Source organism: Echinops telfairi, unplaced genomic scaffold (assembly GCF_000313985.2).
Source record: "Echinops telfairi isolate 266 unplaced genomic scaffold, ASM31398v2 ScPeMD7_18;HRSCAF=68, whole genome shotgun sequence".
In the NCBI taxonomy this organism is placed as follows: Eukaryota; Metazoa; Chordata; class Mammalia; order Afrosoricida; family Tenrecidae; genus Echinops; species Echinops telfairi.
Window position 1 is genome coordinate 18,861,146 of NW_022103915.1, and position 26,078 is coordinate 18,887,223.

Here is a 26,078-nt window from a genome sequence, read left to right on the forward strand (position 1 = left end):
CGAAAATGAATGGGTTTGAAGCCTGGGAATCGGCTCTCAATTGAGTTGAATTTACAACTGCCTCTAGGCACAATGCCATCTTCAACGTTGGTGTAGTAGGCTGCCATGCAGTTGGCCGGCTCATGGCCACCCAACACCCAATGGAACTAAGTTTTTTCTGGTCCTTCCCCATCCATCCCCATAGATCAGTTGTCATGCATATCTCATTGTAATCTAAAGGGTCTTATCGGTTGGTTTTCTTAAGGAGCTCACCCACCCTTTAGTCCATCCTAGTCCGGAAGTTCCACTGGAACCGGCATCAGATCAACACACACACATCTCCACTCACAGAAGAGCGCTGGCTATGGGTGCATGAGGCGCACTGGCTAGGACGCCCAACTTGAGCCCTGGACCTCATGTACCACTGCCCTCTCTCCCAGATAAGTTTGGTCCCCAGGCCAAGTTCAGACTTGGAGCCCATTTGACAACTAAGGCATTTTCGGCAACAGAATTTTACCTCTAGTTTCTGGAAACTGTTGGTGAGATTTCAGGAACAAAAGCAGGGAATGGGGAATTAGGATTATTGGTATTGCCGTCAGTTGCCATGGATTGGTTGTGAGTCATGGTTACCTCGAACACATCGAGGGACATATAATCACATATAAACTACATATATCCTATGCCATCTTCATGAGATTTGGTATATGTACAAAGTAGGATCTGTCAAAAGGCAGGGTAAATACAGCCAACAAGTTCTTACCATCTGGACGTCTGTGCCGCTCACCTATCCTACAAGTTTGCTGTCAACAACTCAGAGGGTGTTCTCATGAAATGGTGAAAATTGCAGATGAAAATCGATATATGAGAGCTGTCTCTGAGATGATTCTTCCACCTAACTGTTCAGACAGCACAGGTTATTATTACTGCTTTGGTTTAATATTAAGGGCATCATCTGTACATTCTATACAGTTTTATGGAAGTGTAAAGCATCTATATTCAAGCGACTATATTTGCCCAGTGAATTGTAAATTTCTTAATTATATGCCTTCTATCCAAACTGTACTAACATCCCAGTGCTATAAAACAGACTTGTCAACATCGTGATTTTTTTTTTCTTTCTTTTTTCTTCTGGAACTTGAAGCATTTACTTCACTTTGAGGTCCTAATAGTGGACTCCCAATTTTCATCTCTCTTCACTAGATGTAGCTTAAGACAGTAAAACTGGAGAAAAAGCTATTCTGCTGACCGGTAGCCTGGCTAGGAGTGTGACCTCTGTCTGACAGACTGAACTAGTTCATTTCTGAACGAGGAGCAAGACAAACCCTCCTCAGCCCCCTTAATTCTGGATCTGAATCTATTGTCAAATTGGAGGTAAAAAGCTAACCTTCAATACTTTGCCACATTGGATTCTCCCTTGCCCCTTTCCAATACAGAGAGCTTTTACACAGGGAGTGAAATCAAATTTTGAACTTGCATTCCAAGTCTCTAAGGACCAAAATTACATTACCAGGATGATGCCAATCCCATTAGATGGGCATTATTAGATGATGTGATAGGTCTTTAAGCCACATCAATGCATTTGGCCGGGTGTGATGCATACTTGGGAGCAGTCCCTGGGTGATGCAAGCAGTTAACACACTTGGCTTGAACCCCAAGGATGGAGTCTACCCAGAAGGACTTCAGAAGAAAGGCTGGGGGGCGGGGGTGGGGAGGGAGAGAAACAGCCACTAAAAACCCAATGGGCACAGTTCTATTCAGAAACACCTGGGGGCACCAGGAGTCGGCAAGGACTCCAGAGTCAAGTGAGGAGGGCAGTGATGTTGGCATGTGACAGAGTGTACCATATGACCATGTGGGGCAGCAATCTACCTCTGAACCCAAGGAAAAAGGTGTCTCAGAGCACTCAGCGACATTAAGCTGTTCTCTGAACCCCAGCAGAGATGCCTGGCTTACTGAGATTCAGGGCAGCAACTCTGAGTTTCACATTCAGAAAGGAAGCAATAAATCGAGGCAATCATGACTTGGGTTACATTACACAAGGAACCCATGCTCACATCATCGTGGTTCTGGTCAAGGTCAATGAGCAAACATTGACAAATAACAAATCGAGGACACATATGACAAACTTAAAGGAGGGTTTCTTCCACCTTGCCAGGTGAGTTGAATCCAGATCACAGTAAAGTTACCCTCGAATAAGGTGAAGGCCATTCAATCTCACAAACCAAACTCCCCACCATCAAGTCAATGCTGACTCATGGTGACCCTACAGGCCAGGGTAGAACTGTTCCTGCGAGTTTCTACAACGGTAGCTCTTCTCTAGACTAGAAAGTCCCATCTTTTTCCCATGGAGCAGCTAGTAGTTTCAAACTGCTGGCTTTGCATTTAGTAGACCAACCTCGCCACCAGAGTTCCTATGCAATCAATCTCAAGTATAGACAGATAGATAAATAGACAGATAGATGTTGTATATCCTAGACTACATCACTGAAGGCTGTGGGGAAATGTGAGTAGAACAAGGCACAAAATGAAACAAACCACTTGCCATCCAATGAACTCCAACTCAAGGCCACCCCCTGGGTGCGGAAGAGAATCAGGCTCCGGGAGGTGTTTCAATGGCTGGTTTGTCAGAACCAGGCTACTGGGTCATAGTGCTGAGGCTTCGCATGGCAGACATGAACATCCAAGCTTTCTGAGCAGAGCTTAGTGTGCTAACTCTCTTCCCCACTCAGGAGCTCCAACCTACACTCTACCCCAAGGGCCCTGCATTGAGAGCCCAGGGTGCCTCGCAGACAAATGCTTGCCTTTGGTGAAGGTCTCCACAAGATGACAGTTTGTCAAGTCCCTGAGCAAGACCACTGAACCAGCACTTCGTTCTTGCTGTTATTTGGGACTTCAGTAAACGCTTGTTGACTGCTGCTTCAATCACAACTCTCTCTACTTAAATATACTCGTTGTCCTGCATTACGTGATACAGCCCTCTACTAAGTTAAGCTTTAAAAAGAAAAGAAAAAGTTAGAGGCTTTGTTCTGTATCTCTAATGAGATTTTCTTTCCCATTTAAACCTTTTTTGTTTTTATCATAGTTTGGACAACTACAGATAGGACACAGGAAGAGAAGAGTTTCAATTGAAGTCCTCAGTTATATTATTTCTTCAATAGCATAAAAAGGTCAATTTTTTTTTCTCTACAAAAATGACAACTCAGTCAAACAACACCAACTAAAAATACTAGTAGCCTTCATCACCTAATGGCAGTCAGGTAAGACCTCTGAGGGGTGCAGTTTGCACCGAGCACTCATCTGAAGGTTGACTGTTCAAAACTCACTTGACAGAGCCACAGAAGAAACATGGAGTGACCAGCTTCCATAAGGGAGCCCTGAGGGCAGAGCGGATTGCACCCTGAGCTGCAAGCCACAAGGTTGGCAGTTCAAACCAACAGCTGCCCCAGGGAAGAACAATGAGGCTTTCTACTCCTGCAAAGAATTAGTCTCGAAAACCCATAGGGGCAGTTCTGTTCTGTCTTCTAGCACCTCTGACTCAGAATCCACTGAGTGGCCATGATTATATGCTTCCATAGAGATTATGATGGTATACAATTCTACTCTGTTGAACACATGAGGTTGCCATAAGTCAGACTAGACTCTGCTGCAATGTCCCTCCCCCTCCACCCTTTATCGCTCCTTCTTTGCACAGCTATTTGCTGAATCCCTACTATATATCCAAGCAGCACTGGGGTCTGGGTATAACCATATGACTCTGTAACCGTCTTGGTTCTACAGAAAAAGCAATCCTTGAGTGATTCCAGGGCCATAGCCCCAGGGAGAAAGAGAGCTCATGTCCAATACTTGAGGACAGGTATTGAAAATCTAGCCCGGACGAAATACCCTGCTGACATTCTAACATCTTTATCATCACATCTGCCTGGGCTTCCTGTTTGTTAGCCAAGAAATGTTTGTCCCTTCCCTATCCATTGAGTCCACTCGCTGTCTGAATGGTGCGGATAGTCAGGTGTAGCGAACAGAAACGCCTGACCAATACAACCTGAGCTACAACCAAAGGACCATGGGGACAGTTTTCTTGCTCTCTAAGAATTCCCTGACTTATTCACAGCATCTGCCTTGCCGAAAGACCACTTTATGAAAATCCCATGGTTAAATTTTAATAGGAGAGTCATATGCTGGGCACTGCTTCAAACAATCCCATTATCCCGGCAATCTTCTCAAACTCGATCTTGGAAGTCAGGCTGGTGAATTTTTCAGAGACTTATTGCAGTCGCAGAAGCATCAGATACACGAGCAACCAGACTCATTAGTTACAGAAGCTTAAGCCTCTTGGAAGGATGCAAGGAGTCCCCAGTCAGCCCTCCAAACTCTGCCATAAAGGAAGCCGTGGTGTCTGTGTCTACCTGCCTGCACCGGGTAACCCCAATGCTAGGACAGAACTGTCGACATGATCAGTCTCAAAACATTTGCTGAGCTCCAAGAGGGAGCTATTTCTTTCTCTCTGAAGAGGCCTGTGGAACCTTCCAGAGTTAATTGTGATTGTTCTGTCCTTGGAGACATTGAAAAGCAGGGCTTAGACAGTTGGATTAGCAATACAGAGACACATCAGTGTTCACTGTTTTCTGAAAACATCACTGATGCCCACCTGCTTTGACCAAGACACGAGTTAGGCACCAGGCTAACTCATGGTAGTGGCACATCTCTGAGGGGGGTTTGTAATCAACGGGCCCACTGTTCAGATGAGAAAAGCGAGGCTCACAGAGATGAAGTGGCTTGCTAACGTGACAGGCCTGTGAAAAGCAAAGGCAGTGAAAGGCAAAGAATGACTCCACCCAGAGCCAAGATCCTAACCACTAACATCAGTGCCCCAGATGGTGATAACTAGAAAATTGCTGATTCTCCCAGACTTGAACACAGGAAGAAACTATGGTCCATGAAGGTTAAGGAATTTGGCAGAAGTCAATCAAGTTTTCATGGTAGCAAAGAAAACACAACTCGGCTCCCCCAGGAGCTGACGTGTCTGTTCTCTTTCTGCCGTGCTCCGTTTCTGGGATAACCCCATCAATGGCTGGTGAGATATTTATTTCATACTCAGGCACAGAAAGCAAAAAAGGGCATGACCTTCAGCATTTTCTTTTCTTCTCTGGGCATCTATGAAACAGGAATAATTACCCCAGGTCTACCTTTTTTATGAAAGTCAAATGAAATAACCACAGTGAAGACTTTAATAAATATAATGAGTTACAAAAATAGAAAGGATGATGTAAAATGATACCCACATTCAAATTTTCTCACAGGAAAGCTGTGCATTCTCTCTAGCAATAATTAAATTGCCAAGTTATTTCCAGTTACCCCATTAAAGCCCATAACGGTCTTAAATAAAAGGAATCCTGGGGGCATTTCAGGTCAGAACATCTATACATATTTGCCCATTCTATGCATGCATGCATTTCCCCCAGAACTTACGATGGAGTAGCAACTGATCAGTTAAACACACAGAATGCCAACAATATATTAAGAAGATCTTATATTCGTAAATCCTTTGCGTGGCTCATTCCACATATTCTGTAGAAGAATTTTGTACATATACAGTCAATAGTGGGATCTTCACTTTACAGAAGAGGCCTAGACACATTTTATAAGGTGCCCATGGTCTCACGGTGAGTGGTAAGAGGTAGGATTCAAAGTCAGGCACACCTGGTTACAACACTGAACTATTATACTGTACTTGAGGTTCCATATGCACAGAGGTCAGATGTGGGTGTGCCAAGGCCTCCAGGATACCCCCTTTCCATGACCTTTTACTAAACAGGCCAAGCAAACATGACACTGGAGCCTCTACTCTTATCACTTGAACTTCAAAGAAGCAAATCTTGGGAGTGACATGAAGTAGCAAACATTTCACTTTTTAACAAATTATCAAAAAATGCCCACTGGAGAAGCGTGAGCGCTCAGGCACACAGAATGAGAGCCGAAGCTATTGCTTGTCTTGATCTTAAGCTTCACATCTTGGTTTCTCAATCTTGCCAATCTTGCCCATGTGCACTAGCAATTCTATTATGATCAAACGGTCTTGCTTACCAAGCATTTCAGCTATCCAAGGACAACAAACCCGATGCCAGCATTTAGAAAAAGAAGGAAATAAGATCTAAAGTTCCAGTCCCTTAATTTTTACTTCTCATTAGTAGTTCTGGCAAAATGAGTAGGTCAGAAATAAAATCCAAGCTACCAATTAAATGAAACTAGGTCTTTTCATATTTTTTTTTACTTATAAGTGTAAAATACGGATAATGATATCTGTATCCCACCACCACCACCACCACCACCACCACCTCCGAAACCTTTGTGCTCTATATTTTCATCATTCAGAAATTCCAAAAAAGCAGTAAAAAGGCAGAGAAGCTTGCTTACAGATTCATCATAAGACGATAAAATGTAACAAAACCGTGTCAACTACTCTTTCAGGTTATTTTAAAGGCCATTAGATAACATAAGAAATATCAATTTTCCCCAACTCCCTCCAACAACGATGCTTTCATGTTCACCATGACATGTAAAAGAAAATCTCTCTCTCTCTCTCTCTCTCTGTCTGTCTCTTTGGTCCTGTTGAGGAGCCCTGATGGGGTAGTGGTTAAGCGTCAGCCTGAGATTCTCATGGTCAAGGTCACTCCTCAGGACAAAGTCTGGGCTTTCCACTCCCGTAAACAGTTACAGAAACCCACAGAGGGGGTCGTGATGAGTCGGCATTGACTTAATGGCAGTGAGCGGGATTTTGACTTTGGCTGACAAAACGAGTCATCTCTGCAGGCAGTTGTTCTAAAGAAAAATTCCATTCTATTAGTCCCAGAACCTAGCGGTTTTTGAAGTGGTAAGACTATTGAAAAGATGTCTTCTTTTTTTTTCCCCAGAAAGACATTATGATAAAAGTTCTTCAAAAGGGAAGGTCCCAACTGAGACAGGGCTATCATATCTTCTTTTCGCACCGCCATCTATTCCATGCCAACTCACTGCACCCCACTGTGAGTTCCCAAGACCACAACTGCTTACAGGAGTAGAAAGCCACGTCTTTGTCCTGAGGAGCTGCTAGTGGTTTGGAACAGGTGACCATACAGCTCACAGCTGAGCGCTTACGTGTTGCACCACTATGGCTCTTCATATCCTCTTTTAGACCCTAGAAATTAAAAAAATTATCTATTAACAATGAGGTAACACAATGAAATCCTTTGAGTGAATAATGACATAGTCTTATATTTTCCTGATCCATACAAAAGCAAATTCCTACTTATAAGCCACCAAAAAAATTTAAAACATAAACTAAGTCTGACAGCAAGTGGTCCCGTAAGACTGAGTAAGAACTGCCCTAGAAGGTTTCTGTGCGAGTCCGGGAGACTAGAGAAACAAATTCATTGACATGCCTATCTGTGTGAGAGAGAACTTTATATCAAAGAGCGAGTGTATCTTAAGAAACAGCCCAGCCCAGTCCAGATCAAGTCCAAAAGTCTGATATTAGCCCATATGTCCTATACTAGTCCATAAATTCCTCTTTAAGACTCACTCAGCCATGCAATAATGCGGAATGCAGGGAGATCACAGGCCACGGGGTGGAAAGTTTTGTAGATCCAGTCGTGGTGGAAGCATCACAGTGCTGGTGTGGGTCTCCACGTGGCTCCTCCAGCTCCAGGGCTCTGGCTCCATCAGTGTGTCTCCACAGGAACGTGAAGCAGAGTGTGTGTGTCCAGCCTCTAGGGAGGGAGACAAGTGTTCCCAGAATCCTCAAGAGAAGGCCATGCCCACACAGAGGCACCATAGGCTACGACCTGATTGAAAGGCTACATTCCATCCCTTCACTCAAGTTGACAGGAGACGATGTAACTGCCACCATTTCCAAGACTGGAAATCTTTATGGACAGACTGTGCAATATTTTTCTCACAGAGCAACTTGGTTTGAATCACCAAACTTTCACTTAGCAGTCAAGCACTTAACCACTGACTGCCCCTTCAGACCCGTATCACAGTCATAGCATTCTGGTACCACGTGGAAGAAGTGTAGGGCAGGCAAAGAGGGCAGGAATTAGCGCCTTCTTTTACGTACTATGGACCAGTCATCACATAATCTTGTCTTTGTAATCCTGGGTGATGAATACCAATGAGCCCACATAGCATAGTGGGTTACACGTTGGGCTATTACCCACGAGGGTCAGCAGTTCAAATCCACCAGAGCTATCCCACTGGAGAAAGATGAGGCTGTCTGCGCTGGTAAAAATTTAGTCTTAGAAGGCCTGTTTCGCTCTGTCAAACAGAATCAAAAGAACAAACAGATCTGTCTTGGAAGCAGTACAGCCAGAATGCTCTCTAAGAAGCAAAGGTGGCAAGACAGCTCAAGTACCTTACAACGGTGATCAGGTGAGATCCAGCCCTGGAAAAGAGACAGCAGACTGGTAGAGTAGAAGGGCAGTGAAAGAGAGGAAGGCCCTCTTTGAGGTGATTGGCACAGTGGCCGCAGCAACAGGCTCCAGCATAACAATTGTGAGAATGGCACCGGACTGCGCAGTATTTTGTACTGTTGTAAACAGGGTCACTATGATTTGGAACCAACTCGCTGGCACCTCACAATAACCTGGAGTTGCTATGAGTCAGAAAAGACTCGGTGGAGCAGGATGTCAGAGTAAGAAAACGGGCCCGATGGTGAAAAGATGTGCTCAGATTATCCTAGCTGATAGAACAGAAGCAGGATTCAAATACAGATGGATCTGAAACCAAAGTTCAGGGGCCACCCTGTGTCTTTACACAGCTCCCTTTTTCGGGAATAGCATGACAGAGATAATGAAAAGCATGTGACAGCTGTAGTTTTCAAAAGACAGATGTCTCCTAAAATCTCAACAAGCTGGAGTCTACGGCTTCACAATTCCACAAACGTCCCTCTTGATATAAACGAGTACACCACTAATTTTGGTTATCAAATCTCAGTTATAAGAATCCAATTCAACATAATCAGGGCCTAATGCCTTTGATTATTTCTATTTGCGCCTAGAGGCTTGGAAAGAGTACAGGTTTTACAAATGTAAACAGAGGACTCATGGTGCTGTTGGGATTTTCTACCTTCCTGTTTTCAAAGCAAGAGACAACAACTGCTTTGAAAAAGCATTCCATCCAGGGAGCAATCAAAGCTTCTACTATTAAATCATTTAAAAGCTCACACACATCAGGGTTATTTGTGCGATTGTGTTAACATGAATGTATCCAGTCTTTGACACTTCATGTGAAACAGAATCTATACGGGTAGACATTGACTCTTACTGTAAGTTTCACAACAATAGGTTAAGAAGAGGCCTCTTGGATTTTTTTAGCTCCTCAACTGATTCTTGGGCATTGTCTGTTCCCTACCATGAGCTCGCAGTCAGATAATGGAAACAAAGCACTATGGGAAATTTTATAACACAATAAAACCCCTACAAAGATAAGGTAGGGGTTAGAAAACAAATTCAATTCCCAAGAAGGAAAGATTAACTTTCTTAAGGAGAGCTTCAGAGAGAAGAACTTTTGAGTGTTCAACTCAGGAGTCTAGACTTGATCCTATTAATAAGAAGAAGGTGATCCGGGTGCGTAGTCTGAAGAAGGAAGATGAAAGAGAGAGAGACACAGCACGCAGATTTCGCAACGATAGTTACAGTGGAACCAAAATAAATGGACATGAACAACAGATGTTTAAAAAAACAGAGAACACTCATGATGGAACAGATGACGATGAGTGAAAGGGAGTAATCAAACATGACATAAAATAGCGGGTCTGTGCAGCATCTCTCATTTAAGAGAGACATGTGAATTACACAGGGGCGGGACTCTGCTGAAAACGGTTTGCTCATTGTAGAACATAATGATGTTCAATTCCAGCAGAAAATCCAGGCACGTTCACTATTCAGTTTGGGGAGGGAAGGTTGACAGTGAGCCAAAGGCTGATCATTTACAAATGCACGTGGTCCTGACCACCGAGCAGTCACTTCTGGTAGCAGTGGCGATGAGGAAGTCAGGTTGCTTTCCCGGGGATGACTCATTTCAGTGATACCATTGCATGTAGCCAATGTTGCACTCTCACTCTCAGAGAGAGAGAGAGAGATAGGGAGAAACACCACAGAATTCACCAGAGGGCTAAACACAGCTAGTGTCACCTGTGGTCCTGAAGGTGACTGGTTGCTGACTCATTTATGAAACTGCCACTACGCCTTGATCCATCCTGCGTCCATAAAAAGTCCCTTTAAGAGACAATCTAGATGGGTCCCAGGCAGACACACAGCCCTTTTAATCGTGACAGGTATGGGTATCCGGTCACAAAATTCCCAAACCAAATCAAATGCCGTCTAGGCTATTCCCACGCAAGGCCATCCCAAGTGTGCAGAGCAGGAGTGTCCTCCAGATGCAGCTATGACCTTTTAGAAGCAGACTGTCAGCCCTTTCTTCTAAGGTATGTCTGAGTGAGTTTGAACTGCCAGCTGGGGAGCACCGCGAAGCGCATGGCTACTAAACAAAGAGGCTGGCAGAAGTCCCTCGGAAGACAAGCCAGGTGAGTCTGCTCCCCAAAGGTCACAGCTACCAGAAGGCTCTGGAGCACAGGTCTGCTACACAACAGACAAGGCCATCGAGTCAGAAGCAGCAGGACAGCCACTGGGAAGTCGGGTTAGAAAAGAGCCCAGCAATGATAGAAGCCCAGATCCAGATCGACACCCCTGGAGAGAAGTACAAGCATTTTAAAGAGGATCATGTGATTGAGCGAGTACCAAGAATGATGACATGAAACTAGCAGGGACAAATACCGGAAAAGCCCGAATAACAGTCATACAATTTAAAAAGCAAACAAATGAGGCAAAGTTACCCCACCCCTAAAAACCAAAACCCTACAACTTTCATTAATACTGAGGTAAGGGCATCCACAGACAGTGCAAAGGGGGAGTGTGGGGAGGCGTCAAACCAATCAACTTCCATAGAGAGGAGACTCATCAGCACAAACTGTATTTATTTTCAAATGATCTATTACCCACCATCTCTGTGTCACTTTTTCACGCCCCTCCCCACCCCAAAAAACAGTCTAATACCTGAGCAATTACATAAATTTAGAAAAGGAGAGGGACCCCATTATCACACAGCCAATTCTTCATTATCCCGAGACTACTTACTTCATGGCATGATCTGCTCCCTGGTCATTCTACTGTCCATTATCCTGTCCACAGGGAAAAGGAGGCGAGTGGAAAATCAATCTATTTAACCAGTTATCGGTAGTACTGCTAAAGGCAACAGGGGAAAGAATGGAGTGTGCTGTCTGCCACTCAGATTTTGTTATTGAAAATGCTTGAAAGCTATCAGGTGTTATTTTCTAATTAATGGCTCTTTGTTATTCCATTTTATAGAAGTACATTGAAAGATCCAAGAATCAATTTCAACCAAAAACAGCCTGGCCAAATAATAACTTTCAAGACAATCAATTATCAAAAACCGGACCATGGTCAACAATCCATCCTTTATACCCGTTGGATAGTGAGAAAGTCCCTCTGAATTTGACTTTAAAGCTATGCACAGGCAAATAAATTTAGACTTGACTTTGGAAATTACCCTGAGCTCAGTTATCCTATCCATGCAATTAACAATAACTCTAAAATATCATACACAATATGAAGGAACACTCTATTTCAGTTTTCCTTTCTGTGAAATGGAGTTACAAGCAATATTAATCAACAGAATGTTCTTTACATGGTTTTTGTGAAGATTTAAATGGGATAATATGCATGAATTGGGCAGTCAGGACTCTAAATAAATCGTACCTATAATCAATACCATTGCTATCATTATTAATGTTATTAATAACTCCCCTGTGGGAGAACATGGCCTTGCTGATGCTCGATGTGATTCATATACCAGGAGAACAATTACTTCCAAACACTCTTGTACAAAAAATTGTAAGCTCTTCTAGGATGGTGTTGGAAGTTCCACATATATAAGTACAACTTACCAAAAACCATCTAAGATTCTACATATCCAGTGATTCCTCATGGCATGGAAACTATCTCTATCAAACACTCCCAGAGAGAACCAAGGACCAGGGAAGGCCCATATCAATGCATGTGCCATCTTTCTCGGGAAATTTTCCTGAAAAAAGTTACAAATACACATACCATGTACACATTCAATCCTTAATTCCAAACTCGTGGCCATTGGTAGCATTGACTTGCAGCCAGTAAGAAAGATGACAAGTCAAATGGGGTAGCCATCATAATCACATCAAACTAAACTAGTTTCTGATTTATAAGGACCTTTGCATGCCCATTGCTTTGCTAAATGTTAAATTAAGGAAGCATCAGACGCCTGAAAGCTTCGCAGAGACTGGGTGATTAAGAAGTTGTGATTTCCAGTCCTCTTTTCTGCCCTCTACAGGGCCCCGCCTCCTCAGGTCTCTCCATGAGGAAATAAGATACCTACTCCCCGATTTTAAAGAACAAAATAAATCACAGCAAACAATGAAAGCGCTCAAATGAACAAGAATGTCGCAAGTTCTGTGTTTTGAGCTCTTCAACTACTCCAAGACACACGAAGTCAATGCTAGCAGTTGAATCTTCCTCACGATGGAAAACTCCATTGGGAAGAACACCTACTTCACCAATGGTTTCACTTGGTGCCAAGAAAACTATATCGTCCAGCAAAATTATTTTTTCTTTACAAATCTATCCAGTTTGCCATCTGAATTGCTTATGTGTGGTTTGGAGCATGTGATGATGATCAGGGTGGGTTGGGTTAATCAACAGGGATTTGCCTGGCAATTCCACTCAGAGGAAAGCACAAAGGTGGTGGCTTGCTTGATTGATTGGTTTGTTCCATTGGTCCAATCAATCTCTGGGAATGAAAAGCACTTCTGAAGAAGCAGTGCGGGGTGGGGATTGGCAGGGGCAGGTGGGAAATGACACAGATCTTATTGTCCAGGATTGGCCCACGTACCTGTACATTTATGGACTCCATCTTAGGTATACATAACCTAGTGAATTGGACACTGTGGTTCAACCGTGCGATTTAGTTCCCATTACTCATTGAGGAGCTGGGCAGAATGCATTCAAGGTTCTCGGAGTCTCAGGAGAGGCAAACATGTACACAGAGAAATCACAATAACAGGGTGAACAGAAAACAAACAGAGCCACCAGAACAAAGGCTAGAGACCTAGAGAGAGGTGTGATGCGTTTCGACTGCGATTGAAGGTAACTTTGGGGTGGGTGGGTCTTCCAGGGAGAGAAGGGCGTGTCAAATGGAGATGTGAAGGATTCACACAAGGGAACGGGGCAATGTGAAGCAGGGTGATGAGAGAAGGGAGGCCCGCAAGCAGAAGGAGCAGCACAGTAGCTGCACCCACGATAGCAGAGGAACAAGCCGCAAGCACGATGCAGGACCGGGCAGTGTTTCGTCCTCTCGTGCATTGGGTCACTAGAAGTCAGCAGGGACTCAATGACACCTCACCCACCTTGGAACACAGCTGCAGGTGACAGTGCTTGAGCAGGTGCCTGCGTAAGGGTTTGAGATGCATAGTTTGATGGATCTCAAATATCACACTCATGAGTCTGGGCAGACTTTATTCAGAGGGCCAGCGGATCTTCCAGAGGCGTGCAACTGAAAGGCTATCATGTGGCTTGATGTATTAGCAAATCCACTCTGGGTGCACAGAGAGCAATAGAGTGCAGTAGTTTCGGGGACACTGGTGGTGGGGAAATCAGGCAGGAAAGTGTGGCCATCCAAACGGAGGCAATTATGATATCTAGCCTGTCTGAATTTCTCTGCTAGAATCATTAGCTTAAATGGAATACAACACTGGCACACACAAAATACCCTCTGAAACTCACAGGGGACTATACCTCCAATGATTCCCAAACCACCGAGGCGCTAGATTAAAAAACAAATTACTAAAAATGATCTAAGTCATCAAGCTCTTAATTGTTAGACTCCATGTTCTCGAACTTCATCACAGGGTGAATGAACCAGAATCTCCAGGTGGAGGTCCCAGGAGTTGGCATTTGTAACTGGCTCCCCTCCTCCTCCCGTCCAGTTACTGCAGGTGAGTGAGCCCAGTGCGGAATAGGGTGCCTCTTGCCACCGGACCAGATAGTTCGGTGAACTAGAATGTGAATCTCAAATGCCTCACACAAAACGTAGCATGGTGCCGGCGCACGGCAGACGCTCACTTTGTCAAATCCTCCACTACACACTCCTGACTCCAACGGATGTCAGCCTTGCATTCCTCTGGGACTCAAGAGATTATTAGAATTGAGTTTTAAATTCCATTGCTGTCAGCACTATTGAACGGGTGCCTTACCTATTTGGGTAAAAATAAATAAGAAAATGGAAAGGGGGAAAAAAGGACATTTCCCAAAGAATTTTAATCCTCTTTACATGTTTTCAAGTAGCAAAACAAGGCCTTATTGTTTCATGCTAGGTTCCGTGCTGACACAGAAGTTACTAAGATGTTAACAGCTTCAAAAACACTTGAGTCCCTGCTTCTTGTTGCACTCCAGTAAGATTAACTGTACATGATATATAACATGATATATTTTAACAGGAAATCTTTCTGAGTTGCATGAACTGGAAGTTTCAAGCACGCCGAAAAACCTACTGCTCTCTAGGTGATTCAAATTCCCAGTGACCCTATACGATAAAGTAGACAGAACTGTCCTCTGGGGTTTATAAGACAATAAATCTTTATTGTGAGTAGATAGCTTCACCTTTCTTTCTTGGAGAGGCTGGTGGATTTGAACTGCCAACCTCGTAATTACCCACCAAAGCCCCACAGCCATCGAGTCAATTCCAACTCAGGGGGAAAGATGTGGTTTTCTACCCCTGTAAAGAATTAAACTCTCAGAAACCCACAGGTGTAGGTCTACCGAGTCCTACAGGGTCACTATGAGTAAGAAACCCTATAGTTAGAATTAGCAGCCCAATATCTTGTCAAATATAATATTCCTTCATCAATAACCAGATTCACGGTGTTCACTGACCAGAAAAGTCTCTGCTGTTGCATATTGTGTACAAACTACAGCATGTATAAGTAGTACCATCAATGCCATGTCTTTTTGACGTCTGAACATTGTATTTGTTCAGATTTGTCTGCTGGCAAACTTTCTAAAGGAAATAGTTCCCTTGAAACTGATAGTTCCACAACATCCACTCAAATTCTAACATCTATTTTTATACAAGCAAGGTATAATCGTCTAGAGTACAGAATAAGCACTCTATACGCACAACAATAATTTACATGTTAATCTTCTACAATGGAATATGTTCATCAACCCTGCCAAGAGTCATTTGTTGAAATGAATTGCAGGAAACAAGTGTATAACATTCATTCTGATAAAAGTCTCCGGAGGTTAGCACAGGCAGGACCACCATAGCTCACGCTTTCCCATGGACCAGTTTAAACTCAGGGCTGCTTGCAAGCTGGAAGCATCAGTCACTGGTGAATCAGTAGAAGGCAATAAGACTTGTGTAGACATACATTTCAATCAGAAAAGGCTACACTTTCTTTCTTCCTTTAATCATTTTATTGGGGGCTCATATAGCTCTTATCACAATCCATACATAGATCTATTATGGCAAGCACATTTGTACATATGTTGCCATCATCCTTTTCAAAACAATTTCTTTCTTCTTGAGCCCTTGATACCAGCTCATTTTTCTGCTCTCCCCCATCCTCCCTCCCACATGAACCTCCACTTACATCGAAGAAAAACAGCAGCAACAACAAAACCAACCAAAAAATATGATACTGACAAAGCCCTGCCGATTAAGATATTGTGGTTCCCCAAAATGAGACAAATTCTCATTTCTTCCCTCCTCCCTTTGATAACACTACCTATCCTACAGTATACACCACTCGCTAAGAGTTCTCTTCTTTTCCTTTCCATGTTCTGTTACAAGCCCATACGGTCCATTTACTATACCGAAGAGTTAGTGTCAATGAAATATCATCAGTTGTCCCTATCCAAGGAGTCCACATCCATTGGTCCAACCAATTCCAGGTAGAAAAACATTTAAGGAGGGAGAGACCAAACAAACCAACAAACCCCAATTGAGTGGCCAAAGCCATCCCTCCAAGTGTAAGAGGAGGCTTAAGGTGTTGTTTACATGGCAATGACATGTATCAGGTAGTGTACATAACCTAGAGAAGACTTAAAGTCTACAAGAACATGGGCATAGGCTATAGCAAACACTGTCTTATACAAGAGACTTGAGCGTCCTTGGATGTTGGTGTCCATAGGAGCCTGGAAACGAATTTCCAAAGGATAAGGAGGAGTAACTGGAATTGAACAAGTCAAACCTTTGTCTGGACTTTCAGAGAAATGGCAAGGCAAACTTCTAGAAAGTGAGAGTTCCAAAACAGAACCCCATTGGACAGAGAAGGTTCAGCTGTCAGCATTTATTTGTGCCAGAATGCGTGGACAATTTTACCAGAATCTCGCTGAATTCTCAGAACAGCAATATGAGTTGAAGTGCTGTTCCCCACGTTACCCTTGAGGAAACAAAGACTGAAGCACATTAGAAAATGTGGCGAGGCTTACTAAATTAATAGGTGGCGGAGCCAGCACTGAAATGCTAAAATAGCCTCCTCCGGGTCTTTTCACTCTTGATTTTCATTGCGTGCTCCCCACTCTGGCCCGCCTCACAGTGACCCTACAGGACAGAAGAGGACAGCCCTGTAGGGCTTCCAAACGAAAAATGAAGCTCCCTGCTGCAGCAAAGGTTGACAGCCTTTGAAACTCCACACAGGGTCGCTGGGAGTCAGAATTGCCTCACATGGCAGTGGTATGTGATGCAATTGCTAACTCACTTGTCCATGTTGACTTCACAGTCTTCAATGGTGTATTAAAATGCCATGCTGTTAGGTTCGATGTTTCCATTTCCCCATGAGTTTGTTTGGTCTCAAAGGAAGGGAGAGGTCTTCGACTGCCTGTGTCTCTCTGGTCTTACTCTAGTTTTGGTTCCTGGGAAGTGCTAACAATTGCCTACTGAATGAATGAATCTGCTTGTCTCATTGTTGGATGTTTACTTCTGCCTCTACAAGAATAATATCTTCATGGATATTATGCCCATCCCACACACACAAAAATCAATTTAAGAACCGCCATTTAGCCATTTCACTTACACTTCCCTTTGGACTTCTGGAAGGATCCCTGGTTCACTGTGGGATAACATTAGGCTGTAAGATCGGTGAGTTCAAACCAACCACCCACTCTGAAAGAGAAAGATGAGTCTGACTGCTTGCATAAAGATTTATGGTCTCAGAAACCCTACAGGGCTGCTCTCAACTGAAATCAACTCGATGACAAAGGGTTTGGATTGTTGAGTGGCTTTTCTAGAACCTATTAGGGAGGAAAACGTCTCTGGGGGAAATTCATTTGGATTGGCCAATTACTCTGTTATATTGGGGCATAAGGGATAAATTACCACCACCTAGCTTTCAGGTATCATGGTACTCCCAACCTCACAGTACCTACAACGTAGAACTGTTTGTGCAGTTCACAGCACACCCACACTCTCATGAATACACCTACACATTCTTCTCATGTTTTTTATAATAAGTGAAACTGGAGAGTCAGAGCAAATATATTCCTTCTTTATCTATTATTGCATGACTCAGCACTAGGAACACAGGGTACTGAAATTAATTTGGCCAAATGATGCAAGTAATTGTTCCTGGTAAAATACAGTCCTGTAATTGGGTTCTTCACAAAGCCTCACTATAAGACTAATTCACGTTTTAAGAAAGCAAGTGTCAGAATACTGGCAATAAGCAAATCAAACACTGAAAATAATATTGCTAGGCCCAGAGAATCAAACATTCAAATCACTTATACAGGTATTTCGTGCTAAGCAGCCATGCCCATCTAACCATTCATGTTTCATATCTGTCTGCATGTGTTGTCTGAAAGTTTCAATGAAGCAACTTACAGCAATTAAGAGCCCTAGTGGAGCAGTGGTGAGCATTGGACTGCCATCTGCAAAGTCGGCAGTTTGAAACCACATGCTGCTTTGTGGGAGAGAGACGGGACTTTCTACTCCCATAAAGAGTAAAAGCCTCAGAAAGTCACGGGGACAGTTCTACGATAGAGTAGCTATGAGTCCGCATCGACTTGATGGCAGTGAGAGGGAGAAGTACAGACAGATTATGGAAACTAAGTATGCACGAACCCTTGGGATATTCAAAATTAAGAGTCTGAGATCCAACCATTGTGAACATAAAACAGAACAAAACATGGAGAAATAAGTTGTCAAGAACTTCCCCACAAGACCTTGGTGACACTCGTAATGTCAAAGGCAGGCCACGCACTGGGTACGTGTGAGATATAATATATTGGCTTCTTTCCATTCACTGATATTGGGATCCTGAAATTTGACAAGCTACTGAAAGGTCCGATTTTAGCATTAACCAGCCTTACTTTTTAAAATTAAAAAAAAAATATGATCATTATATAGTCCACTAATAACTGTGTTTTTGCAAATGATCACTTTGATGGCTTAAGTTTAAAAGCCAAAAAGGGAAAAGACCTTATATTGGGAAATGAGTGTCTTCCCAGAAGATCTCCAATGGAATCTACTGACGACAAATTCTCATCTCCAGGATAGAGCCAAGCTGCCAAGGAAACAAAGTTGTGTCTTTCACCCAACAGGCCCAACGTTACCCTTCCTCCTTGAAAGAATTCATGCATAGGAGAAGTTAGGTGTGGGGTCACCGGGCACTGAACTGGCTGACTGGTCAATAGCCCAGTGATAGCACTAAGAGAAGCACAAGCTGATGGAGCAGGATACACATAGGCTGTAGTTACCATTTTATGTCTATTAAACCTGGCATGATCCTAGCATAGGACCGTCATGCAGAGGTAAGTGTTATCAATCTGAATAATGCCTCCTTAGAAGCATATAACACTGTAGTGTTATCAAGGTATTTTTCACATGCATTAATATTATTTGATACTTTTGAACTCTATAGAGAGGAAATTGGATCTCCATGAGGTTAAGTAAACCGTGCAAGAGCCTAACTGTAGTTAGGAGCGTGCTGATATAGGAAAGTAGGTTTTCTTTATATAAATACACCTTTTCTTTATTCCAGGATCTCTGGTACCTGGTGGTGTAGTGGGTTAAGCACCAGGCTGCCAAGTGCAAGGTCAGCAGTTCAAACCCACCAATCATAAGAGAAAGAGGAGTCTGGCTCCTCTGATAAAGATCTGTAGTCTCGGAAACCCTGTGAAGCAGTTCTTTTCTGTCATGAAATATGAACCGGCTCACTGGCAGTGAATTCAGGTTGCTTTTTGGTTTCTTTCCTCCACAACACCATCTGTCCAACTATATACCAACTATACCAGTAATTCACTTCGCACCAGAGTTAAGATTCCAACTGTCTACATTTTAAAATTCTATTTCTGAAGAATTGGGAAGCTTCTAATCAAATTTGATATTGGTGGAAAAGGAATCTTTTTGGTGGCACAGTGGTTAAGCACTTGGCTGAAACCCAAAAGTCTATGGTCCACACCCATCTGCTGCCCTACAGAGACAGGTGAAGCAGTGGACTTCCATAGAGTTTAATGCACTGGACACAGTTCCACTCTGCCCTATAGGTCGCTAAGTTAGTTAATTGTGCCAACCTGGCCAATAAACACATGTGGGGCTAATTGAAAGGCGGAGGGATAAATGGGTGGTGAGCCTCGCTTTTCTAGTTCTTGGGTCTCTTGCTTTGTGATGGTCGTACCAGGGTGCAGCTGCCTTAGCAGTTCCCTGCTTCAGCTTGCAAGATTGACTTCTTACAAGATATCCCCAAGGAGAAGCCACATGGACCTACCCCGATGCAGCCCTGGGTGCTGGAGCAGCCGTGTGGAGACCCCTGCTAGTGCTGAGATGCTTTTCGTTCACTGACTCAGCTTTCCTCCTGCAGTCGGCATCATTGCCTCTGTTTTGTGAGGTGGAGAACTTTGTGGACTGGTGTTGGGTTAATGCGTTAATGTTGGACTTGTGGACTTGGGCAGCATTGGGTTAGGATGTTTTCGTGATGCACACTTTCTTTACATAAAACTCTCTTATACATAAGTTGCTGTGGATTTGTTTCTCCAAAGTACCCAGACTAATACAGTCGCTATATGTTAGAAGCCACACATAAGGAAGAGTTTGGTTTGGGATTTTGTTTGGAGGAATATTGGAAAGACGAAGATGCTCTCAATTACACCTATACATTGATACGATTGCAATATTTTTATTGTTTAATGAAGAGTTCTAATGTTTTTGGATGGGTTCATTTAAAAAAGAAGTTCTACACTGCACCTGGAGAGTTAAACATCTAATAATAAAATGTAATATTCAGTGGACCACACAGTTTAAGGGAGATCCCTGTATAACTTTACACACCCTTGACCTTCCTCTGGCTCCAGTGAATCCATCAGGTGGCCAGTGGACGGAGCTGCTGAGTGAGTACCACACATCACAAGGACAATTGAGAGGGACCCTGTGTCTGAGAATTCAGAAAACGTAATTTGGGGGTGGTGGTGAGAAACGCTAAGTATGAATGCATTGCTTTCTGTCCATGTCACTTCTCAGAATGTCAAAAAACCTACCTAGAAACCCCATGACCATGGTCCTCTAACCCACTTCCTCCAACCCCACCTCCTTTCTATTCAGAGCGCAGGATGACTAAGACTAACCTCTGCGTAATTTCTTTGGTAGGCATGTGAGTTTCCAAGTGCAGGAGCAAAGTGGGGAGAAAGCCGGGAGAGAGACTGTTTTGACACTGGATGTTCATGAAAGTGATGCCCATGGGCAGCTGGGGCTAGGAGTGACATGAGCACGTGAACCTATTTCAGGACTGATACTTGTCTAATGTTTGCTGTTCAGCCGCCTGACCTCTGTCGACTTCAGCGGACAGTGTATTTGTGGGCCAGTTTCAGTTCTGTGGCTTCAGTATTCGGAGGTCTAATAGCATCTGTGAACTCTGGGACCTGATATTTTTTGATAGGTTTCAATCCACCAGCCCTCGGGTTCTCCAAGGTTTGTTTGGGAGATTCTTTTATCTGGGTCTTGAAAGCTCTCTTAACGAGCATTGAAATACAGCACACGACCTGAGAAGGGAGGGGAGCTGAAGACCTTCCAAGCCCCTCGCACATTCTCTTAAAAGCAACCTGGAAAGAAAGTGCGAAAAACGGCTCCTTTCTAATGAGCACCTAATGGTTAGCACCAGAGATTTATTTTATGAACGCTTCAAACAAGTGGCTGAGGTATTTAACCACTAAACTGCCAGGGTGGAGGTTAGGGAAAAAGAGAAAGTATGCCCTTATTTAATATCAGTGGGAAAACTGGCCAGTGTTTGACATGAATGGGGCCTTTGGACTCCCCAGATTATAGAAGGATATTTTCTTTGACCTTCCCTTAATATAAGGACATTGCTTTGCTCAGGGGACTCAGGACATAAGGCGCTGCCCACCTCTGCAGAAAACACAACCCCACATTAAATTAAGTTAGAGGTGGTATTTGAAAAATAAATAAATAACGGAGTTCCAATTCACTGCAAATGGTACAGGAGGCCAGTAAGTGGGAAGCCTGCAAGAGAAGGCGTCCTTTTAGAAAGATGTTTTACAGGGCTTGTTCTGCATCATTAACTCTTCTGGAATCCTGAACATAGCATGATGAATTTCCCTTAAAGGAAAAAAAAAAAGTAGCTACTGTTTAATTTTAAATCACTTCAAAGAGCCACAGTAGAAGTAATCAAAGAAGGCCAAGAAGACCAGTAGATGTGAAAATCACCAAGGGGGTGTGCATGTGTGGTGGGGGCAGGGGAGGAACAACATGAAGGATCTAACAGATTTTGACCATCTACTGAAAATATCACTGATTATTTTGCTAATACAGTGTTTTACTGTTCTAGGCGACTGAAGTAAGTCTCTGTACTCATCTGAACACAGGATATTTTTATTACAGTATTTGTGTCATAGCTCTTTAAAAAGAAACACATTTCAAACCTTGAAAAGAATCTCTGTCTTAAAACGGTTCTTGGTGTGTATGCGTGTGTTTGGTGCCCTGTAAAAAGGCACTTAATTGGAGGCCGCTTATTGCCGATCGGAGGAAAAAGATACTGATAGTTCTACTCCTCTCCCTAACATGTAGTTGCAGACAGGAAATATAATTTCACAAAATCAGAGCAATTTGGAGGGTAGGGAAAGGTAAGAAAGTTGGCTAAGATCTAATAATGGTCGTTTAACTTTAATAGTAATCATAATTGGCCTAAAAAAAGCGTCTTTTGCGTAGAACTTACTCAAGGGAAAAGAAAGAGAAAAACCTCCTAAAAATTTCATATCCCCAAATACCACCGGATCAAAAAACATCTGGAAAATGTCAGATAATGGTATCCACCCACCTAAGAAATTTAGTAAATTTTGTCTACAATTACCATTTAAAACAATCAACGCAAATTGAAAATTTCTATTTTGAAAACCCTCAGAAGACAAAGCAGGATTAGGAATCCGATTTTTAAAGTCCCCTTAAAAGGGACCATCTGTTGTAAGTCACTCTTCTCACACCCCACCTAGTCTGATCTGTACCAGAAGTTCACAGGGGAAGTGCCGCTGAATTTAAAGATACACACACACACACACACACACACACACACACACCACGGCAACTATAAAGACTGGTTACTGCACACAGGTTCTGAGCTTGTCTTAAGTTTCCCTCCTTATGTAAGCATTTAGGGACAATAAAATTTCAGTTACATTCACCAGTCCTGTGAGTCTCAAAACATTCTTCTATCCTCTCCTTAGAAATGCATGACACTGGGATTGTGTCTATGTTGATCACACTGTCAGTGCTGTATAGAACAACCATTTAGTAGCCCAGAATGGTTTTACTGCTTCTGTTAATATAATTTCCCCCACTGAACACTGTATTTGAAATTTGAAAATTTCAGAAAGAGTTACAGACCCGCTGGGGTTTTCCCTCCACATAATCTGTAAACTCTGATGAGAAAGGAGAAAAAGAGTAAGTATTCACTTCTCACAGATAGAGGTCACTAATGGACTGAATTTGAATCACCATGGCAGAAACCACAAAGTTATCAAAGTAATCTACTGTAAAAATGAACTTGAAATTAATGTAACACCACCCCCCAAAAAGGATTACTCAGAATGGTCTGACCTCGAAGTCCATCATCTGGATCTTTTCCTATGCTTCTAAATAAAGCAAAACCGAGAGCAAGTCAACATTCTTGCTGTTTTTTTGGTTTGTTTTTTAACTTCAGGCTGCTAATTGCAGAAGCAGCCATTCTCTGTTGTAAAATCCATGGCTGAAAAGTCAAACTAGATCAGATGTTCACGTGGGATCGCTACAGAACAAGGCTTCTGGACTTCAGCTTCTCTTGAAACCACAGCTTCAAACTGGGAAGATATAAGGTTGCGCTGGGGAGATACGGCTAAATCCTAAATCAAACTCTCCAGCAGGCCTGAATATAAATGTCACTGGCATCAGAAGAGGTTCAAATTAGATCCAGCCGGGCAAAGTCAAACTTGGATAAGATCACATCATCTGAAACCTAGCACACAGGAAAATCCATGCTAGTCTCAGGGACCTGTGGGCAGCCCAGCATGGTGTCACTTGGGAAGCTACTTTCTTCTGTTAAAAGCACCTCTTGGAATTCTGAAGCAGCAGTGAAACTACTGAAGCCTGAAGACATGGCATTTTCTTTTCTATTATTATTATTATTTTAACAGTATTCCTTTCAAGACAGGTCTGTGTTAGGTTCTGCAGCAATACACCCAGTCAGATTCTTTTTACAAATCCTACTGGCAGAAAGACCTGGAATAATGTTTCAAATTTCATCTTCCAACCTCCTCCAGTTACAGATATGTGCAACTCAACATGACAGTAGGATGTTGCATTGTCACCCATGATTATGAGAAAGTCCTTAAATGGTTTAACACTTCCCTGTGTGGTGCATTTGAAGGGAGGAAAGAAAAAAAAAATGCTGTATTTTCAGGAGCGAAAGCAATGCGGAGAGAAAAAGCAACTTTTATGGTATATTACCCCAAGATTGAGTCTCTTATGACATGGTGGCTGTAGATCATATGAGCCTAGTGCATGTGGCTTAGTGATTTAAAGTGGGCCCCCCCCCCCCCCCCCCCCGTGGTATCTAGTTCTGACACATCAGACACAGAAAACTTAACATACTTATGGCAACCACCATATATCCCTGGACAGAGGCCAATTAACATTTTATTTCCCTACAAATGTTTTGGGGCGCCTTTCAATGGTGATTTAATAAGGTCAGAACGGTTAAGTACACAGACAAAATCAGTCTGATATGGAACCTAGCCTTCATATTAGCTTTCGGCTGGGAGAAGTTAAGACATAATAAATTTAGCAATAAGCCTGTGAGTGCACGGACTTGCCCCCAAAGCTCCCAGAAACCCAGTGTGATTAAAGATCCTCCCAGCTGAGCGGGGAGCCACAGCTCCCATTTAGAAGAGGCTTTGCATACCAAATGCAGCATGTAAAGAAATCTAATCAGCACCTTGCACTCCTATGCGCGCATTTACACGGATTTGTACCTTGCACTTGATTAGCTTACTGTAAGCTTTACAAGAGATTCCTTCCACCAAAAATAAATCAAAAGCTCGTGGAGACAGACTTCCATTCACGAGAGATGGCTCCAGGAGTTTCCAGACCAATAAATAATCATCATAACACATATGATAGCAGCGGTAAACGTGAGCAGCTTCTAAACTCAAAAATTCCCTGGGGGAAACAGGTCAAGGGGAATGGGGCTAGAACCTTTTTGCTCTCCTGGTGAGAAGCAGCAGTGATTTCCCCAGTTAGCCTGAATAAGGCGTCTGCTGTACGGGTAAACCTGACCATCCATCTCTCTTCTCCCTAGGCAGCCCCTGGCTCAGTGCACACATAGAGCCACTCACCTCCCCACCCCCACCCCCGCCTCGGGTGCTTCAGGCCACCAAAGGAAAAATGGGCCTACACACACACACACACACACACACACACACACACACACAGCAAATTCATGGTCACTTAGGAGTCGAAAACATTTCGTCTTACCCCTCAAGGAAAATGTGACTTCGAAAGTTCTTATTTTATGAAGCCAGAAGGTGAATGGGGTGCGGGGGTGGGGGAAAAAGACAGGGCTCTAGGGATATCTAAAGAAGGATGATTTCCCCCCTTTGCCTGCAATTTCCAACCGCGCATTTGCTCTCCTGCACCAACCAAAGGGGGTGGGCGAGCAAGAGGGGGCTCAAGTCATTTGAAGACATCCCGTGTAAGGGCGAAGGATTGAGGGGGCGAAGGCGTGGGTTAGTGAAATCCATGCATCGTTTTCCTGACCTGAATCATACTAAAAAGCCCTGAAATCTACCCCTTGTTTCCAAAGAGCTAGGAGATGAGGTTCGAACCGGGGCCGGGAATTTCCATCCCTTCCCAGGGGATCCACCTCCAGGCACCGAAAGCGCTAAGGCAGACCCCACCCCCACTCCCCCGGGCAAATATGACCGTCGAGCAGATGGCTCTGGAAGCCCCTTCCCTGAGATGTTAAACTTCGCCTCCCTCTTACTTTCAGCCCCTAGAGAGCGCCGGTAAAGGGGGCGGGAGAGCGTAGAAGCTAAGTGGCCGAGCAAGGAGCGAAAGGGTTGGGGACGCGCTTTACCTGCGATGATTCTCCAGGTCTTCTTCCAGCCCCGGTGGTAATCCCGCTCAGCGCAGCGCCCTCCCCCAGATCCAAACTTTTGCTTGGTCCTCCGGGTGGCGGCGGTGGCGGCGGTGGCGGCTGTCGGAGCCGGGCCCGGTCGCCCGCAGCGTCGGGGGGCGAAGGTGCGGAGGCCGGAGCCTCGGAGTGGCGCGCGCCTCCCCGCAGCCGGCCGGAGCCCGGGGGCCCCGCTCGCCTGGCTCGCTCTCGCCTTTCTCCTCTACGGAGTCGCGGCATCGTCTTCCCCCGTCCTCCGCCACCTCCGCCTCCAAGGCTCGGGCATGCCACTTTCTCTAGGTTCTGGCCGCCGCGGCCCCCGCCTCTTCGCCTCCGCCACCCCTCTGCGCCTCCGTCCAGCCCC

The 26,078-nt window shown here is 43.9% G+C and overlaps 1 protein-coding gene across 2 annotated transcripts in view; it reads right to left on the reverse strand.

Moving 5' to 3' along the window:
* Positions 1 to 26,078, reverse strand: part of FLRT2 (fibronectin leucine rich transmembrane protein 2) — a 113,756-nt gene that overhangs the window by 84,529 nt on the left and 3,149 nt on the right. Inside the window, exon 1 of one of the 2 annotated variants that reach the window (XM_045288001.1) lies at positions 25,679 to 26,004. The exons of the other annotated variant lie outside the window; for it this stretch is intronic. The gene's annotated coding sequence lies outside the window, so the exon portion shown is untranslated. Of the gene's footprint in view, positions 1 to 25,678; positions 26,005 to 26,078 lie in introns of those variants that run through there. 2 annotated transcript variants of the gene reach the window in all.